The following is a 17,289-nucleotide window of genomic DNA, read 5'->3' as shown; positions in this document are numbered from 1 at the left end:
CTTTTCCCCCTGTGGCTTCTAATACCTAACATGCTATATAATTTTTGTTATTTATTATGTTTATTGTTCTTTATCTCCTCCTGTGCTGGTTAATTTTATATGTCAGCTTGACTGGCCCACAGGGTGCCCAGATATTTGATCAAATATTACTCTGGGTGTTTCTGTGAGGATGTTTTTGGATGAGATTAACATTTAAATCAGTAGACTGAGTCCTAATGTGGGTGGGCCCCATCTGATGAGTTAAAGGCCTGGATAGAACAAAACACTGACCCTCTCCAGAGTGAGGGAGGCTTCCTCCTGCCTGACTGTCTTCCAACTGGGACATCAGCTTTTTCCTGCCTTTGGACTCAGCAAAACACCAACTCTTCTCGGGCCTTGGGCCATAGACCTTTGAACTAGAGCCACACCATTAGCTCTCCTGGGTCTCCAGCTTGCCAATTCACTTGTCAGCCTCCAAAATCTGTTTCTCTTGAATACCCTGATGAACATGCACCCCATCACATCTGAATGAAAGAGGACAAGGGCCTAGGAGCCCCTGTGTGTTTACTGCTGTGAATTGTCTGGACTGTTTACTGCTCTGCCCAGCCCTGGCACATAGACAGCACTCAGTATATGTCTGTTGAATAAAGGAAGAAATAAACAAACAGGTAACAAGGTGCCTCTCTATAGACATATAATGAATGCAATCATCTCCCTTTTATTACATACTCAAGAGCTAAGCTTTATTTCTAATAACTGAGCCAAAAATCAAAGAATAATCTTCCTGCACATGCCTCATAGAAAGTAATTCTGGATGTGCATCACATTTTATGCTGGCTTCACACATCCTGCTAGCCTCACTTTCCCTTTGGGGTCAGTGTGAAAAGCCAGGCACAGCAATCTACAGGCACTGATAGACTTGGAGTGCATGGGATCCATGGCATAAAGAAGCCTTAAATAAGGAAAAACCATGGGATTCCTCTGGACTTGGAAGTAGTCAAAATCCCTCTTGGGAAACAAAAAAGCATCCATGGCCATGGGCAGCTCAGAGAGAACAGAGCTCAAGACCTGAAGGCTAAAGGCAAATGTCATTAGCCATCAATTTGCTCTGCAAAAGCAAAGAATATTATGATTTAGTGGTGTTGTTTCTAAATCGCCTGTCTTTCCACACACAAGGTTAAAAGTGTGAGAGAAAAAAGAAGAAAAAGAAGATAAGGAGAAAGGAGAGGAAGAGACTGTAACTGCCAATGGTGATTGGAAGCAGAGGGCAGGGCTGGCCAAAAAAAGAATGACAGGGAGACAGCAATAGGAGATAGAATCTTCATGCAGAGGGGGAGGGCTAGGCCAACTGCCCTCCCAGAGATTATTATAGCTCCTAAAAACAACGTGTGTGTGTGTGTGTGTGTGTGTGTGTGTGTGTGTGTGTGTGTTGGTGGTGAGAGAGAAGAGACATCTTGTCCTCCTTTAAATGCCCTTGAAAGTGTCTCCATGGTAATGAGCAAGAACAACTGGACAAGTGAATATATGGTGAGCAGCCCGGCAGGTCTCTGTGAATCCCCAAAGCCACTCCACATGGCCCCTAGCAACCTTTCCCAGAGTCTGCTTTACAGAATACCAGTACCTTGGAAAACTGGGGGCAGGGGGTAAGGGGGAGATAAAAAGGTTAAACATAGTTAAATAGGTTTCAGTAGTACCCCCTTTAGTATTCTGAGGTGAATCATGACTGGCCAGATGGAGGAGTGGGTGCCGTAGGCAGAATTCCCTCAGCTCCACTGACCAGGAAGCACCGTTTGCGTTCAGCTGCCCACCAAGCTGGGGCCAGTGCTCTGTGGGACACATGGTGGGATGCACTGTTTCTGAGAAAAGTGAACACTGGAATCTTACAAAGACTGTGCTAACTTTAAAAGAGAAAGGACATTTGTGATTAAGGATGACTGGGGCACACTATCAAAGAAGCCTGATACAATACTGCAGCACAGAAACTACCCTGTGGGATGTCTATAGACTCACGGGGTAGTTGTTGAAATCGTTCACATCCTTGAGTTTCAAAAGGAAACTATAGCTGTCATCTCAGCAACATTCTGCATAAATGAATCTCCGAGGAAAGCTCTGGCTATCCCTGGGACATTTATCCAAGGGAAAGACAGAAACCCAGTAAATGCAGGTGACTGGGTGGGGATCTTTCAGATGGTGGCTTTGCTGGTTTAAACTGAGATTTCTCATGAGAAAGTAGACACGGCTGATGAAAACAATCAACATAACATGGTGTTTGACATAACAGTTAATGCTCAACAAATGTTGGTAGAAAAAAATTAGTGGCAGTTCAGGTTTGTTTGTTTGTTTTTCTATTTCAAAGAACTAATTTCTGATTACAGTATATTGTTTTCAATTTTATGTAGCTGGTGAATTTGAATGGTTTTGGCAGTTTTCTCCAATTTATATCCCTGGAGATTGTTAGTTAATAAAGTCCCTGGGCATTTAAGTGAGATCTACTGCCTTTCTGCTTTAATGTTCAGAATCCCATAAAGTAAAATTATAGGGGATTATAAAATTCATCACTGTCAGAAGCCAGATGGTACCTACCCAGATAGGGTAAGAATTGTTGTGTTCTCAGCTGGGCCAATAAAATAAGCTGAAACAATAACAAAGTGCAAGATCAGATTCCCCTTGGCCACCCAGTCTATTCTCATATGCTTATTACGATAACCAGGTTAAGCTTTTGATTTTCAGCCTAATTTTCCCTTCTGGTTTCTCTCTGCCAAGATTTTGTATGTCTTTATTTGTCATTGCCCATTATTGACCCACTGCTTCCTTCCTGGATCTCAAATAATCTAGCTAATCCTCTGTCCCTGCCATGAACCCAGCATTTTCTAGAACTCATGTTGTCAAGACCAGCCATACAGGAAGTTTTCACTAGAGCTTCATGTGCATCCCAGGTTCATCTGTTAGCCTGCACATGAGTGCATGAATGGGAAAGATGTTTTCTCAGACTGGCTATTATCTTTTTGCACTACCAGTAAAAGATTTACCTATCAGAACAACTTTAATGAAAACTATAAATCTTAACCTGGGGGAACAGTTAATGTTAAGGTCTTCCCCCCCCACTTCCTCTGACCCCTGTAGCAGCAAGATTCAGGGCATAAAATATTGTAAGGCGACAAACTATTGTGAGTCACTATGTAAATATTTATATTTCATTGAACTTAACGTTTTATATCACCCTACCCTTCTGAAACATCAAGAGCTTAGAGAAAATGGTGGCCCACATGTTGCATGAGCAGAACTATGTTCTTGTTCTGATGAATAAATTGTAGGTTTTAGAGTGAGTGCTTCCCAACATACTGTAGCACAGAAACTAGAAATGATGAGAGATAGGACTCCCACCTGTGAACAGTGGCAGACACAGAAAACAGTGGGAACTAACAAAGATATGTCCCTTGCTCATTGTGTCAATGGTCCCAAAATCCTAACTAAGGCTTTGAATGATTCTGACAAGTTAAAATCTACTGATAGCAACAGTGTAAATTATTATCAGAAAGGTAAGAAAATGACTTGGGAGATGCTCTTTAGCCTATGGTTTGCTGAATGTTTCTGCAGAAAATACTTTACATTAAAAATGCCTAGTTGACAACTTGCAGTGCACATTGTTCCACCTTTATGACAAAAATTGAACAATATGACATCAAACTTTAGTGCCACCCCGGGGTCTTATCTAAACAGCTGTACATCCCAGGCTCCAGACCTCTGCAGTTCCAGCTGTTCTTCAGCACCTGTCAGTAAGGGGACATCATAGTGAGGATCCTGGGCCCCAGCGCAATATTCAGTTATGTTCTGTATACATGGGTGCCTGTCATTATTACTTTCTATGCTTTCTGTATGTCTGAAATAGTTTTTGTTTTAACAAGTTATTACTAAAAATATGTGCTGATGAGTATAATGGCTTGTTGAACATTCAATTTAAAATCGTTCATGCATGTTATAAGTTTCTCTTAGGTGTCAGTACAAGGCAACGATCCAAAGCAGTTCCTTCCCCAAGTCTCCTTGGTTTTACTCTTTAAGAATTATTTTTGGACTATTGAAAGGACTTCTGGCCAAGATGGAGACGTAGACAAACACACTGCATCTCCCTGCACAACTAAGAAGGAAAACAACTACCTCAAAACTAGAGACAACCAGAAGTTCCAGGAAACTGAGCTGCATGGAAGTCCAACAAACAAACATATAAAGAAGAAATACTCATTCAGACAGGTAGGAGGGGTGGAGCCGGGGCAGAGAGGACACCGTGTAGTGGTGGCGGCAGCTGCGGCAGCCGCAAGCCAGCAGAAAGCTCAGTCACATGTTTTAAAAAGTGGAGAGGGACACCTGGGTAGCATTCCCAGCTCCTGATCAGACTGCACAACTCATGGTCGCCAGCACCAGGGAAAATTAAGCCTCATTGTTTCTGACTGTGCAAACCAGTAGGAGTTTGGTGGGGAGGAAGAAACTGCTGGTCTCTCAGCAGAGTCTGCTTGTTTAAAGAGCCCCCAGGGTCCTAGAACGTCCGAAGACCCACCCATTCTAGAAACAACAACCAGAGCAACAACTAAAGAGGCACCAGTCCCATACAAAGTGGGAGAAGTGCCTGGAAAAGAGGCGAGTACTGAGCAAGCGACATTGTTCCTTCTCAGACTGCTCCCCCACATACAGCGCCACAACGTGGTGAAACAGATCGCCCTCTACTGATGAGAAAACTTAAGGCTGCGCCCCTTACAACATAACAGGAGTGACAGCCCTACCTAAAACACAGAGGCAAACAAACACAGGAGCTATCAAGATGAGGAAACAGAGAAGTATGTCCCAAAAGGGGGAATGGATCAAGGTTCCAGTAGGAGAACTAAGCGATGAGGAAATAGCCAACCTAACAGATGCAGAGTTCAAAAAATTGATGATAAAGATAATCACAGGCTTGACAGATATGCTTAAGTATGGCAAACACATAAGGGAAGAAGTGAAGGCTATGCTAAATGAAACGAAGGAAAATTGACACAAAACCAACGGTGAAGGAAAGAAAACTGGGGCTCAAATCAATGATTTGGAACATAAGGAGGAAAAGAACAGTCAACCAGTACAGAATGAGGAAACAAGAATTGAAAAAAATGAGGAGAGGCTTAGGAACCTCTGGGAAAACTTTAAACAAGCCAACATCCAAACCATAGGGGTGCTAGAAGGAGAAGAGGAAGAGCAAGAAATTGAAAATTTATGTGAGAAAATAATGAAGGAACACTCCCCAAATTTGGTGCAGGAAATAGACATACAAGTCCAGGAAGCACAGAGAGTCCCAAACAAGCTAGACCCACAAAGGACCACACCAAGACACATCATAATTAAAATGCCAAAGTTTAAAGATAAAGAGAGAATCTTAAAAGTAGCAAGAGAAAAGCAGAGAGTTACCTACAAAAGGATGCCTATAAGACTAACAGCTGGTTTCTCAAAAGAAATTTTGCAGTCAAGAAAGGACTGACAAGCAGTATTCAAGGTGATGAAAAGCAAGGACTTACAACCAAGATTATTCTATCCAGCAAAGCTATCATTTAGAATGGAAGGGCAGATAAAGTGCTTCCAGACAAGGTAAAGCTAAAGGAGCTCATCATCACCAAACTATTATTATATGAAATGTCAAAGGGAGTTACTTAGGAAAAAGAAGATCAAAATTATGAACATTAAAATTACAACAAACTCACACCTATCAACAACTGAATCTACAAAATAAGAAAAAAATCCAACTAAGCAAACCAGAATAAGAACAGAATCATAGGTATGGGGATCATTTGGAGGGTTATCAGCTGGAAGGGGGAAGGGGGAGAAATGGGGAAATGGTACAGGGACTAAGAAGCATAATTGATAAATACAAAATAGACGGGAAGTTAAGAATAATATAGGAAAGGGTGAAGCTGAAGAACATATATGTGTGACCTATGCACATGAACTAAGGGGGGTGGGATTGCTGGAGGGAAGGGGTACTGGGCAGAGGGGAGCAAAGGGGAAAAAATTGAAACTACTGTAAACATAATCAATAAAATATACTTTAAAAAATAAGAATGAATTTTAAGGAATATAAGCAAAAGGCTTTGGAGTTCTTGAGTGTATTTTTAAGAGAGTTTAGCAACCCAAAGTAAAAAGTGTATGTGGATTGTGAAGCCTTAAGAACATATAAAAATATTTTCCAAGGCACTTGTCATGATGTAATACAATGGCAACTACCATAGTGTCATATATTTTTGTGGTGCTCAGTAGGTTTTGTTTATTTAGATTGACTCCTGTGACAGTTTGAAATGTTTTAAATTTTCAAGTGGTCCTAAATGTACAAATGCTTCTGAAAGTATTTCCATGAGGCATATTCTGAAATCCTCAAAGTATTTCTGTATAGTAGAAAATATTTATATATGAGAAACAGGAAGGGAATGAGCATCGGGAAATATCTACAATTGCACCAAGCAAGTATACTCAAATTAACATTTCTGATAAAAATAACAATTTTCTCCTGACTTAAAATGGTGAAAACAATTGCTTTATTTATTAGAATTTATCCAAATAATATATTTTTAGAGCAAACACTTTCTGATAGGGATAACTTTTTTTTTTTTTGGAAAAAGAAAACAAAATTTATTTAAGAAGAAATATGACATTTTCTTAAGTATTGTTAGTAGAGGCTTGTTTTTTAAAAAACATTATTTATTTGTTTATTTTATTTTTTAGAGAGAGGGGAAAGGAGAAAGAGAGGGAGAGAAACATCACTGTGTGGTTGCCTCTCACGCGCGCCCCCGACTGGGGACCTGACATGCAACCTAGTAATGTGCCCTGACTGGGAATCGAACCAGTGACACTTGACTCGCAGGCCAACGCTCAATCCACTGAGCCAGAGCAGCCAGGGTGGATAGGGATAACTCTTGCCTGAGAAAATGGTAACTGTTCCTCATCTGCATAATTTATTTCGGTAACTTCTGAATATGTTTTCCTGAAGCCACTTCCCTGATAGTAAAAAAGAGGCTTAATATTTATATATATATAAACTTAATCACACCTATGAGAAATTTTTTCTACCATTGAAGGTTACAGAACTTAATTATAAAAGAAATGCATATACATATTAGAAAATTTAGAATATATGGATAAGCCAATAAAATTAAATAAAAATTTTATAATAACACTTTGAGGTATATATTTCCATATGTTTTCGGTGCTAAAACCCACACACATGCACCCAAATAGAATCAACTGCTAAAACTTTGCACAAAAACACATAAGCAAAAGTAATAATGATCAATATTTGGTAGTATGGTGGCTAAGAAATACTGTTTAATATTAGGTTTCTTAGAGTTTTAAATGTAGATGAGATCCAATAAAGAAAAAGTCCAATTTTTACTTTACTGCCATTAAGTTTGCCTGAGTTGTACGTAATGCCTTTGTTGTATTTATGCTTAAAACATCCTTTCTAAAATGATAACATCCTCATAATACTTGCCAAGAATAGATTGGTGGGTTTTTGTTTATGTGCTTGTTTTTTTAAGTGAGCTGCATGCCTCCAACTCTGAGGACCATTCTTTATGGTCTTAACCATTATTTTAAAATCAATTATGTTAATTTTGAAGATATCCCTAATAATTACATCTATAAGAAAAAAAAAACATTTAGCAGTAGTTCTCACTGTGGTGGAATTAAGAATGTTTATTGTTTACTTATGTCTTCCCATCTGTACTTATTAATGTTTCATAAAGAGCATGTGGTATTAATTTTATAATAAGAAAAAGAAATTATTTAAAAAGAAGTAACAATAGATGGATCCACTCTCTACCTGATGTAGAACCACGTTAGAACCCTGGATTCCAGAAATAACAGACTTATTTCATTTAATGACAAATCTTTGAGGTCAAACTCCCAGGGTTTGTTCCATCCCTTGCAGAACAGCATGAGTGGGAATTTGGTTTCCCTTTTTGGGTAACATTTCTACAAAGCTTGCTGATAAAGCTCTTTAATTTTACTTTCTGCAAAACAATTATTTCTGGAGCTAAACTGAGATGAAACTGATAATGGTTCTCAATTCTTCAACTTTAGAGCAGTAACTAAAGTCATAAAGTCCTGAAATACTCTCCAAAACCCAGTCCCATGAAGCTAAAATAGCCCTTGGAAACATTTGCCGAAACTTGCTATTTGGGCATGGTATTCCTCATTTTGGCCATTTTTCACCTACTGTTAAAGCCACAGAAACCTGGGGAAGACAGAAGAGATTTTGCAGCTAATCTTCACATGAGCCTTGAAAATTTTTCTTTCAGGGAAGCATCTTCCAGAATTTAAAAAAAAAAATGAGTAATAAGTTTTTTAAAATAATCTGAGGGAGACATATGTAAAATGAATGGATTTGAAGTTATTCCAAAGCATGCTAGCTTTTAGATGTGTCTGAGTAGCTATAGCCAACGCGTTCCATTGAAAAAACCCAGGGTGCCTCTTAAATTTATCTCCTTCCATCAGTGGAAAGCCCTTCTGCTGTGTTAATTGACATCAGTACAATTCAACCTATGTTTATTGAGTACACCTAATATATGCTTAATGCTTAAACAGATGGAAGTACCTCTAATAACATCCCCATTTACTTTTCACATGACGTCCCACATGATCAACCTTGATGGAAATCTCCGTAATTCTAATGTTCTCTCTGCTTTTGATTCCAGCTGTGAAAGTTCAGGATGAGCTGGAGAATGTAGGCCTACTTTAAAGTACAGGAGAAGTTCATTGGCACAAAATAAAAGCTGTACTATTTATTAAGGTTGTGCAAATAGCTATTAAACTTCGTTCTCTCATCATTGCTTTCTTATTATTTTTTTAATGAATATAATTCTTCATGAAATTGCCAAGCTAAGGCAGAAGGAAACTTTCTCAATCTTTATAATGCTTTCATCAGATAACTGATATAAAATATCTTCCAGAATAATCTGTCTTCTCAGACTTTGGAGTTTGTTCTTGAGAAGTTAGAGATAAACAAATATAACTTTAATAAATCTATCTAACATTATAAATACACTTTCTGGTTCTTCTTCCCTTTGGGCCAATAGGCCAGATTTCACAAACAATACAGATATTCTGGCCTTTCTCAAAGATGTCATTGTGCCCTGGCCAGGTAGCTCATTGGTTGGAGCATCATCCCTTGCACCAAAAGGTTGCAGGTTCGATCCCCAACCAGGGCACATACCTAGGTTGTGGGTTCAATCCCCATTCAGGGGTGCATGCGGGAGGCAACTGATCAATGTTTCTCTCTCACATTGATCTTTCTCTCTCTCTCCATTCTTCTCTCTCTAAAATCAATAAACATATCCTCAAGTGAGGATTTTTTTCTAAAATGTCATTACATCAAGAATATTATATCTTAGCAAAGTGTTGCAGAAAATTAAGATGCTTTTCAGTAGTTTTGCCATAATTAAAAATCAGCTGCCTTCTGGGAAAACTGATAACACCTTTGACTGGGTGTTGAATTTGGACTAAAAAGAATCTCATGAAGAGAAAAATGTTTGCTTTCTAAAGAGCAAGATTCTGGGGAGAGGAATTAAACCTGACTTTTGGCAGCCATTAGCAAACAAGCATGGAATAGTTGTGTTTGGGACAGGAATGTTTAGAGGGCTTTGTTTGTTTTATTGTTGTTGAAGGTTTGGGGTGTTTGTTTTCCTGTGTTGGTCTCTCACCCCTACATTAGTTTGCTCAGGCTGCCAGAACAAAGTACCACAGCCTGAAGGAGGTGGTGGAGGGGCTCTTAAACAACACATATTTGATTCCTCCCAATTCTGGAGACTGGAAGTTTGAGATCAAGGTGTTAGCAGGTTTTGTCTGAAGCCTGTCTCCTTGACTTGTAGTTGGCTGTCTTCTCCTGGTTTCTTCCCTCTGTGCCTGTCTGTGTCCTGATCTCTTCAAGTGAGGACAGTCATACTGGTTAAGGGTCCAGCCTAATAACCTCATTTTAACTTAATTACCTCTTTAAAAGCCCTACCTCCAAATTCAATCACATTCTGAGGTACCAGGAATTAGGACTTCAACACAGAAATCTGGAAAGAACACAGTTCATCCAGTAACAACCCTGATTCAGGGTCCTCAGGCCAAATCCATAAGTTCTTGTCTCTGTGATGGCTAGAAGGGAAGGTGAGAAGGTGGGAAGGTATTCATGAATTTTTCACAAGATCTGGCTGGCTGCTGCAGCAACTTTTTTTGGTTTTCCCCTCCTTCAACATGGAAGAATTAAAAAGTTCATTAAGAACTTTGAGCACACTTTGCTTTCTTTCCCTGTATTTCTTTTTGTTTCTCCCAAGTAAAAACATGCCTCCGTCTGTCTGCATATCTTAATTAGGGAGTCACTCTCCCTGTGTTTGCATATCAGTGATAGGAAAGAGCTGGTCAGTGCATCTTGTCAGTCAGAGACTTTAATTGGCAGAAACCTTAGAGATCACCTACCATTTGTTGAACACCCACAATGTACCTAATGCTGTACCAATGCAGACCTGTGCTCTCATTTACTCCTCATAGCAGCTGTGGGGAGTGGGTGCCATTATAGACACTATTTACAGATGTAATCATACAATTATAGACACGTTTTGTAACTTGTGGAATGTCCTGGAGTTTAGTGCACTGTGGAGCAAGGTCTTGAACCCAAGTGGTCTCATTCTACACCTGAGCCCTTCATCTCTTCACAATACCTTTCCCTAATCCTGTTGACAGAGAAGAAACCTCTGTGTGGTTTTCCAAGTACCCAATATAGAGAATCATCTTCAGGCCTCACGGAAGACCTGGGTTCTAGCTCCAGCTCTACTAACACTTGCTAGCTGATCTTGACTTAGTAAAGTAACCTCTTTGAGCTTGTATCCCAATTGCATAAAATGAGAGAATTGGATTAGATCCACATTTCCTAAATTTATAGACTGAAATTCATAAGAAGATACACATTGTACTTTGCAGCCCAGCACACACACACTTCTGCACTGCTTAATTGAAACATGTTAATAAAAAACACTCACGCTTACTACATGTGAATGCCTTCTCACATTTTTATTCTATTTTTTAAAATACTGGTGTGACCTACTCAAATAAGTCTGTCAAAAAGCTAAACTAGAAGACCCACTTTAGATTCCCAAACTCCTAAAATTCTGTTAGCCTACATGGATTTTATTTGGAGCCTCTCGTTTTAAATACACAGTCATCAGAAAGATGCAAATTAAAACCACAATGAGATACCACCTCAAACCTGTCAGAATGGCATCATCAATAAACAACAAACAAGTGCTGGCGAGGATTCAGAGAAAAGGGAACCCTAGTGCGCTCACTGTTGGTGGGAATGTAGACTGGTGCAGCCACTGTGGAAACAGTATGGAAGGTCCTCAAAAGCTTAAAAGTATCTCCTGCAATGACTTGCAGGGTTGGGGGCGCTGCAGCACCATGGACACCCAGAGGTGGGTAGTCAAATGCAACTTTGGGCCAGCTGACTTGGGGGCAGTGGTGGGGGCAGGGCAGGGATGAGCTGCAAAGCTGCTGCTCTGTATTGTTAGAGATACAAAAAAAAAAAATTATTAGACTAGAAAGGCATTGGGATTAGTGCTCTTGAAATGAGCCACAGGCCATCAGATTTTGCTAAGATTCTTAACAACACAGAGGATTTTGTTCAGGAATTGCTAGCTGTTACAGACAACTACAAGGAGATTTTTGTGCAAGGAGGTGCATCTGGCCAGTTCAGTGCTGTCCCCTTAAACCTAATTGGCACCAAAGCAGGAAGGTGTGCTTTGTGGTGACAGAAGCCTGGTCAGCTAAAACCTCAAAAGAAGCCAAGAAGTTTGGGACTGTGAATATCATCCACCCTAAACTTTGGAGTTATACAAAAATTCTAGACCCAGTCACCTGAACCCTCAGCCCTGATGCCTTCTATGTGTGTTAGCGTGCCCACGAGACCGTGCCTGGTATAGTGTTTGACTCTCTGGCGTCAAGGAAGCAGTGTTGGTTTGTGATGTATCTTTAAACCTCCTATCCCAAGCCAGTGGACATTTCTAAGTTGGGTGTGACTTTTGCTGGTGCACAGAAGAATGTTGGCTCCGCAGGGGTCATGGTGTTTGGTGATTATCCAGGATGACCTGCTGGGGTTCGCCCTCAGAGAGTGCCTGTCAGTCCTGGAGTGCAAAGTGCAGGCTGGAAACAACTCTATACAGCACACCTCCCTGCATCGACATCTACGACATGGTCTTGGTCCTGGAGTGGATTATGAACAATGGCAGTGCAACAGCCATGGATAAGCTTAGCTCCATTAAATCATAAATGATTTATGGTATCATTGATAATTCTCAGGGTTTCCTTGTATGTCCAATGGAAACCCAGAATAGAAGCAAAATGAATATTCCATTCTACATTGACAATGCCAAGGGAGATCATGCTTTGGAGAAAAGATTTCTTGATAAAAGCTTGTTTTTGTTTGTTTGTTTGTTTGTTTGTTTGTTTTGTTTAGCTCCAGATAAAGCTCTTGGCTAAATATGATCTCCCCAAAAAGGCATAGTTCTATGGGAGGCCTCCAGTTCTCTCAGTATACTGGGTCACCATCGAGGATATTCAGAGCTGGCAGCCTTCAGGAAAAATTTTTTTGGAGATGAATCAGCTGTGAAAACATCCTAACCAACATATATTCTACCCTTGAACAATGTCCAAAATTCAAAGTAACTTAACAATGGCTTTAAAAACTTAAACATGATATTTTTCTGAAAGAACTATACTTATTATAGAGTCTTCTCTGTTTTTCAAAGAACAGTAAAACATCCACAGCTCTGCAGAGGTGGTGGGATTTAACAATGCCTTAATTCTGACTTGAATTGAAAGCACTTTTTAAAATCTTCCCTTAGCTTTACTAATGATTCCAGCTTATTTTGTCTTTGCTGCTACTCTCTCTAGCTAGATCTCAGAACTCAGACTTGCCTGTGTACTTAATTATGCAACGTGTAGTTAATATTTCTGGAGACAAGACACACAAACATGCAGCATAGAGAGTGGATGGGGTCCTCTAGGTGCTAAGTCTTGATTCTTTCCAAAATGACAGCAGTGGGACTCCTGGATTGGTTAGCTGCTGGTTCAGGTCAATAATGACCATGTGTTGCTTCACAAGATTTAGAAGTTCCCTGATTAATTTTACTTTCAATGGGTAGAGAGAAGTTGTGACCAGAGTGATGCTGTGAGTTCTGGAAGATCCTGGCTAGAGAGTCTTCCCTCTTATTGTTTAACCGATGTCAGTTCGAAAGCATTTTAAAAATGTAGAAATAGAACTACAGCATGACCCAGCAATCCCAATTCTGGATATTTATCTGAATAAATTCAAAACATTAATTTGAAAATATAAGCATACCTATGTTCAATGCAGCATTATTTACAATAGCCAAGATATAGAATTAACCTAGGTGTCCATCAATAGACAATTGGATAAAGAAGATATGGTACATATATACAATGGAATATTACTCAGTCATAAAAAAGAATGAAGCCTTACCATTTATGACAACATGGATGGACCTAGAGGGTATTATGCTAAGTGAAATAAATCAGACAGAGAAAGACACCATATGATTTCACTTATATGTGGAATCTAAAGAAAAAAATAAATGAACAAACAAAATAGAAACAGACTTATAGATACAGAGAACAGACTGATGGTTGCCAAATTTGAGGAGGATTGGAGGACTGGGTGAAAAAGATGAAGGAATTAAGAGGTAAAAATTGGCATTTACAAAATAGTCCCGGGGACATAAAGTACAGCATAGGATATAGTCAATAATATTGTAATAACTATGTGTGATGTCAAATGGGTATTAGATTTATTGGGGGATCACTTCATAAATTATATAAATGTGTAACCACTATGCTGTACACCTGAAATAATATTGTATATGAGCTGTAATTGAAAAATAAAATAATTTAAATACACAGTCATTTATTTGAAGCAAATTAGTATTAGATATTACAGGGAACATCTGTTTTACCTCCAGTCTGAGCTAATTGCATAATAATAATAACCACTTCCACTTACCATAAATCTTCCATGTGTCAGAGGTTTAATATTCTGTATATCCTATAGTTTATAGGTTATAAGTATTATCTTTGATGTACAAATGAGGAGACCAAGGCTCAGATTAAGTGATTTGCTTGAGGCCACATAGGTAGTAAGTGGCAGAGCTGAGGTTTGAATTAAGATCGTTCTAATTCCAAAGCCCTTACATACAACATCTCTTTTATGGGAGGGTATATATAGGGGTCAAGAAGGAAAAGAGAGGTCTGGAAGCTGCAGCAGCTGAACATAATTACTTCCTTAATGGTTTGCTTTCCCTAGTGGAAACAACTTTAGTGGTATTAAGCTACCACCATCTGTAGCAGTGATTAAAATCTAACCTGAGAAAGTTTTCCAATCTCCCCCAGCCCAGGTCACCTCAAGATCAGTTAAGTCAGAGTCTCTATGGGTGGGGTCCAGGCCTCTTTCTGAAAGCTTCCAACTGATTTTGATATGTAGCCAAGATTGAACCTTTGCTCTGAAGTCTTGGTTAAAGAAATTTAAAAACTTTAGTGGCTTTCCTATTTTATTTCCTGCAAATAAGATTTAAAAGTGTCTTCAACTGCTTTCACAAAGCTGAAGTAAATGACTGTTTCTATTTCTTTGGAGCACACACACAAAAAAAAATTCAGGTACTGTAACCTTGTATCTGGTCTTCAAAACAGAGAACGTAGGGAATGATAAGGCGATATATGGAGAGATGTTAAAAGCACCTATTTCAGTGGTACTTTGTAAGTGATGCTTCATAAGTCAGCTCACGTAATTTGTTTTGTATTTTTGTCTTTTTTTTTATTACAGTTGACATACATATTATATTAGTTTCAGGTATACTTCCCAGTGATTAGATATTACATAACTTACTAAATGATCATCCCTATAAATCTCACACCCATCTGACAACATACATCATTATTAAAATATTATTCACTATATTCCTGTGACTATTACATCACTATGACTATTCTGTAACAACCCATTTGTACTTCCTAACCCCTTCTCCTTTCTCACCTATGCCCCTAACCTCCTACAATCTGGCAACCATCAAAATGTTTTCTGTGTCTATGTATGAGTCTGTTTGTGTTCTGCTTGTTTGTTTATTTTGTTTTTTAGATTCAATTTTTGTTAGGTATGTATTTTTGCCATTTAATTGTTCATATTTTTAGAAGACACTGTAACACTTCATGTAATACTGGTTTGGTGGTCATGAATCCCTTTAGCTTTCTCTTGTCTGGGAAGCTCTTTATCTGTCTTTTGATACTAAATGATAGCTTTGCTGGGTAGAATAATCTTGGTTGTAGGTCCTTGCTTTTCATCACTTTGCATATTTCTTGCCAATCCCTTCTGGCCTACAAAGTTTTTGTTGAGAAATCAGCTGACAGTCTTAAGGGAGCTCCCTTGTAGGCAACTAACTGCTTTTCCCTTGCTGCTGTTAAGAGTGCCTCTTTGTCTCTAACCTTTGGCATTTTACTTATGATGTGTCCTGGTGTGGGCCTCTTTGGATTCATCTTTTTTGGGACTCTTTGCTTCCTGGACTTGTATGTCTGTTTCCTTCACCACATTAGGGAAGTTTTCTGTCATTATTTTTTCAGATAGGTTTTCAATTTCTTGCTCGCTCTCTCTTTTATTCTTCTGGCAACCCCATGATGCCAATGTTGGTACGCTTGAAGTTGTCCCAGAGACTCTTCATATCACCCTCATTTTTTGTATTCATTTTTCTTATTGCTGTTCTGATTGGATGATTTTGCTTCCTTATATTCAAAATAATTGATTTGATCCTTGGCTCCATCTACTCTACTATTGATTCCCTGTAAAATATTCTTCATTTCAGTTAGTGTTTTCTTCATTTATGACTGGTTATTTTTTATGCTGTTGATGTCCTCACTAAGTTTATTGAGCATCCTTATAACAATGTTTTGAACTCTGCATCTAGATCATTTGTCTCTATTTCATTTAGCTCTTTTTCTAGAGCTTTGTCCTGTTCTTTCATTTGGCACATGTTTCTTTGTCTCCTCATTTTGGCAGCCCCTCTGTGTTTGTTTCTACATATGAGGTAGTGCTGCTATGTCTCCCAGGCTTGGTAGAGTGGCCTAATGTAGTAGCTGTCCTGTAGGGCCTAGTGTGACAGCCTTCCTGATCACCCAAACTGGACACGCAACGTGCACCACAGTGTGGGCTATGACACCCTCCTCCTGTAGTTGAGCCTTGATTGCTGTTGTATTGTCAGTGTGAGGGATTTATCCCTAGGCTTATCAGCTGCAAAGGGCTAGCTTTGACCACCGGACACTGACCTTTTACCACACTGACCTCCAACCACCATGGAAGACCAGCTGTGCAGGGGCCCATCCCACAGAGCATGATTTCCTTCAGCAGGGCTATGGTGCCCACTGAGTCTTGCCTTGAGGGTGTCACTTCTGGAGGTGGTTGGCTGGTGCTTTGGCATGGTCTGAAGCTGTTGACGATGTGTACTGGCTCTGGGGCCTCCTGGGAGGCACAGGCCAAGGTTATCTACCACCTGTGTTCTTCCCCAGGGCCACCTGGCATGAGCTACAAAGTAATCTGCAGATGGCCACTAATTATAATGGGCTTGGAGGTGCCCAGGCAAGGCCAAGCTGTGAATCAAGGCCAGCTGCTGCTGCTGCCAGGTCTGGGGCCACTTAGTGAGAGGTATGGGGCTTTGAGGCCAGATTCTGCTTGTTTGAGAGATTTTAGGAAAATCTAAAGCATGAACCAAAACAGCATTCCTATGGAATAGTCACTGGAAACAGGTTGATTTGGTCCACAAGTTGGGTGGGGCTGGTCTCGGGTTATTACCAGGGTGGGACAAACAGTGTGTGCCCAGTTTATGGGATCTCAGATATGGTGCCCACCTGCTGGCTCTGTGTGGGGAGAACTCATCAGAGAAATGGTGACCTCTTCTAGCACTTCTGTCTTGAAGAAATCTTCCCTGCCCCAGCTTTCACTCTGATGCTGAACAATTTAGATTCTTCCCATATGTCTCTGGTGCCTTTCAAGCTGCTGTACCAGTGCTGGAACTCAGAGGGAGTGAGTCTGAGTAAATCCATGCACAGGCCCTTTAAGGGTAACTGCCTGGGACTCCAGAAGCCTCCGTCTCCCTCAGCCTCAATCCCTGCTGGTTTTTACAGCCAGAAGTTATGACGACTTCTCTTCCTGGCACTGGAACCCTGGGCTGGGGGGACTGGTGAGGGGCTGGAACCCCTTGTTCCTCA

At 39.9% G+C, this 17,289-nt stretch overlaps 1 protein-coding gene and 1 pseudogene across 2 annotated transcripts in view; both read left to right on the top strand.

Moving 5' to 3' along the window:
• The window catches only part of CAP2 (cyclase associated actin cytoskeleton regulatory protein 2), a 147,075-nt gene that overhangs the window by 90,443 nt on the left and 39,343 nt on the right, over positions 1 to 17,289 (top strand). The window lies entirely within an intron of this gene.
• LOC150015373 (phosphoserine aminotransferase pseudogene) lies at positions 11,428 to 12,634 on the top strand (annotated as a pseudogene).

Source organism: Furipterus horrens, unplaced genomic scaffold (genome assembly GCF_987537825.1).
Source record: "Furipterus horrens unplaced genomic scaffold, mFurHor1.1.pri manual_scaffold_3, whole genome shotgun sequence".
Taxonomy (NCBI): Eukaryota; Metazoa; Chordata; class Mammalia; order Chiroptera; family Furipteridae; genus Furipterus; species Furipterus horrens.
The sequence above is the reverse complement of the archived record's forward strand: the minus strand, read 5'-3'. Positions and strand labels throughout refer to the sequence as shown.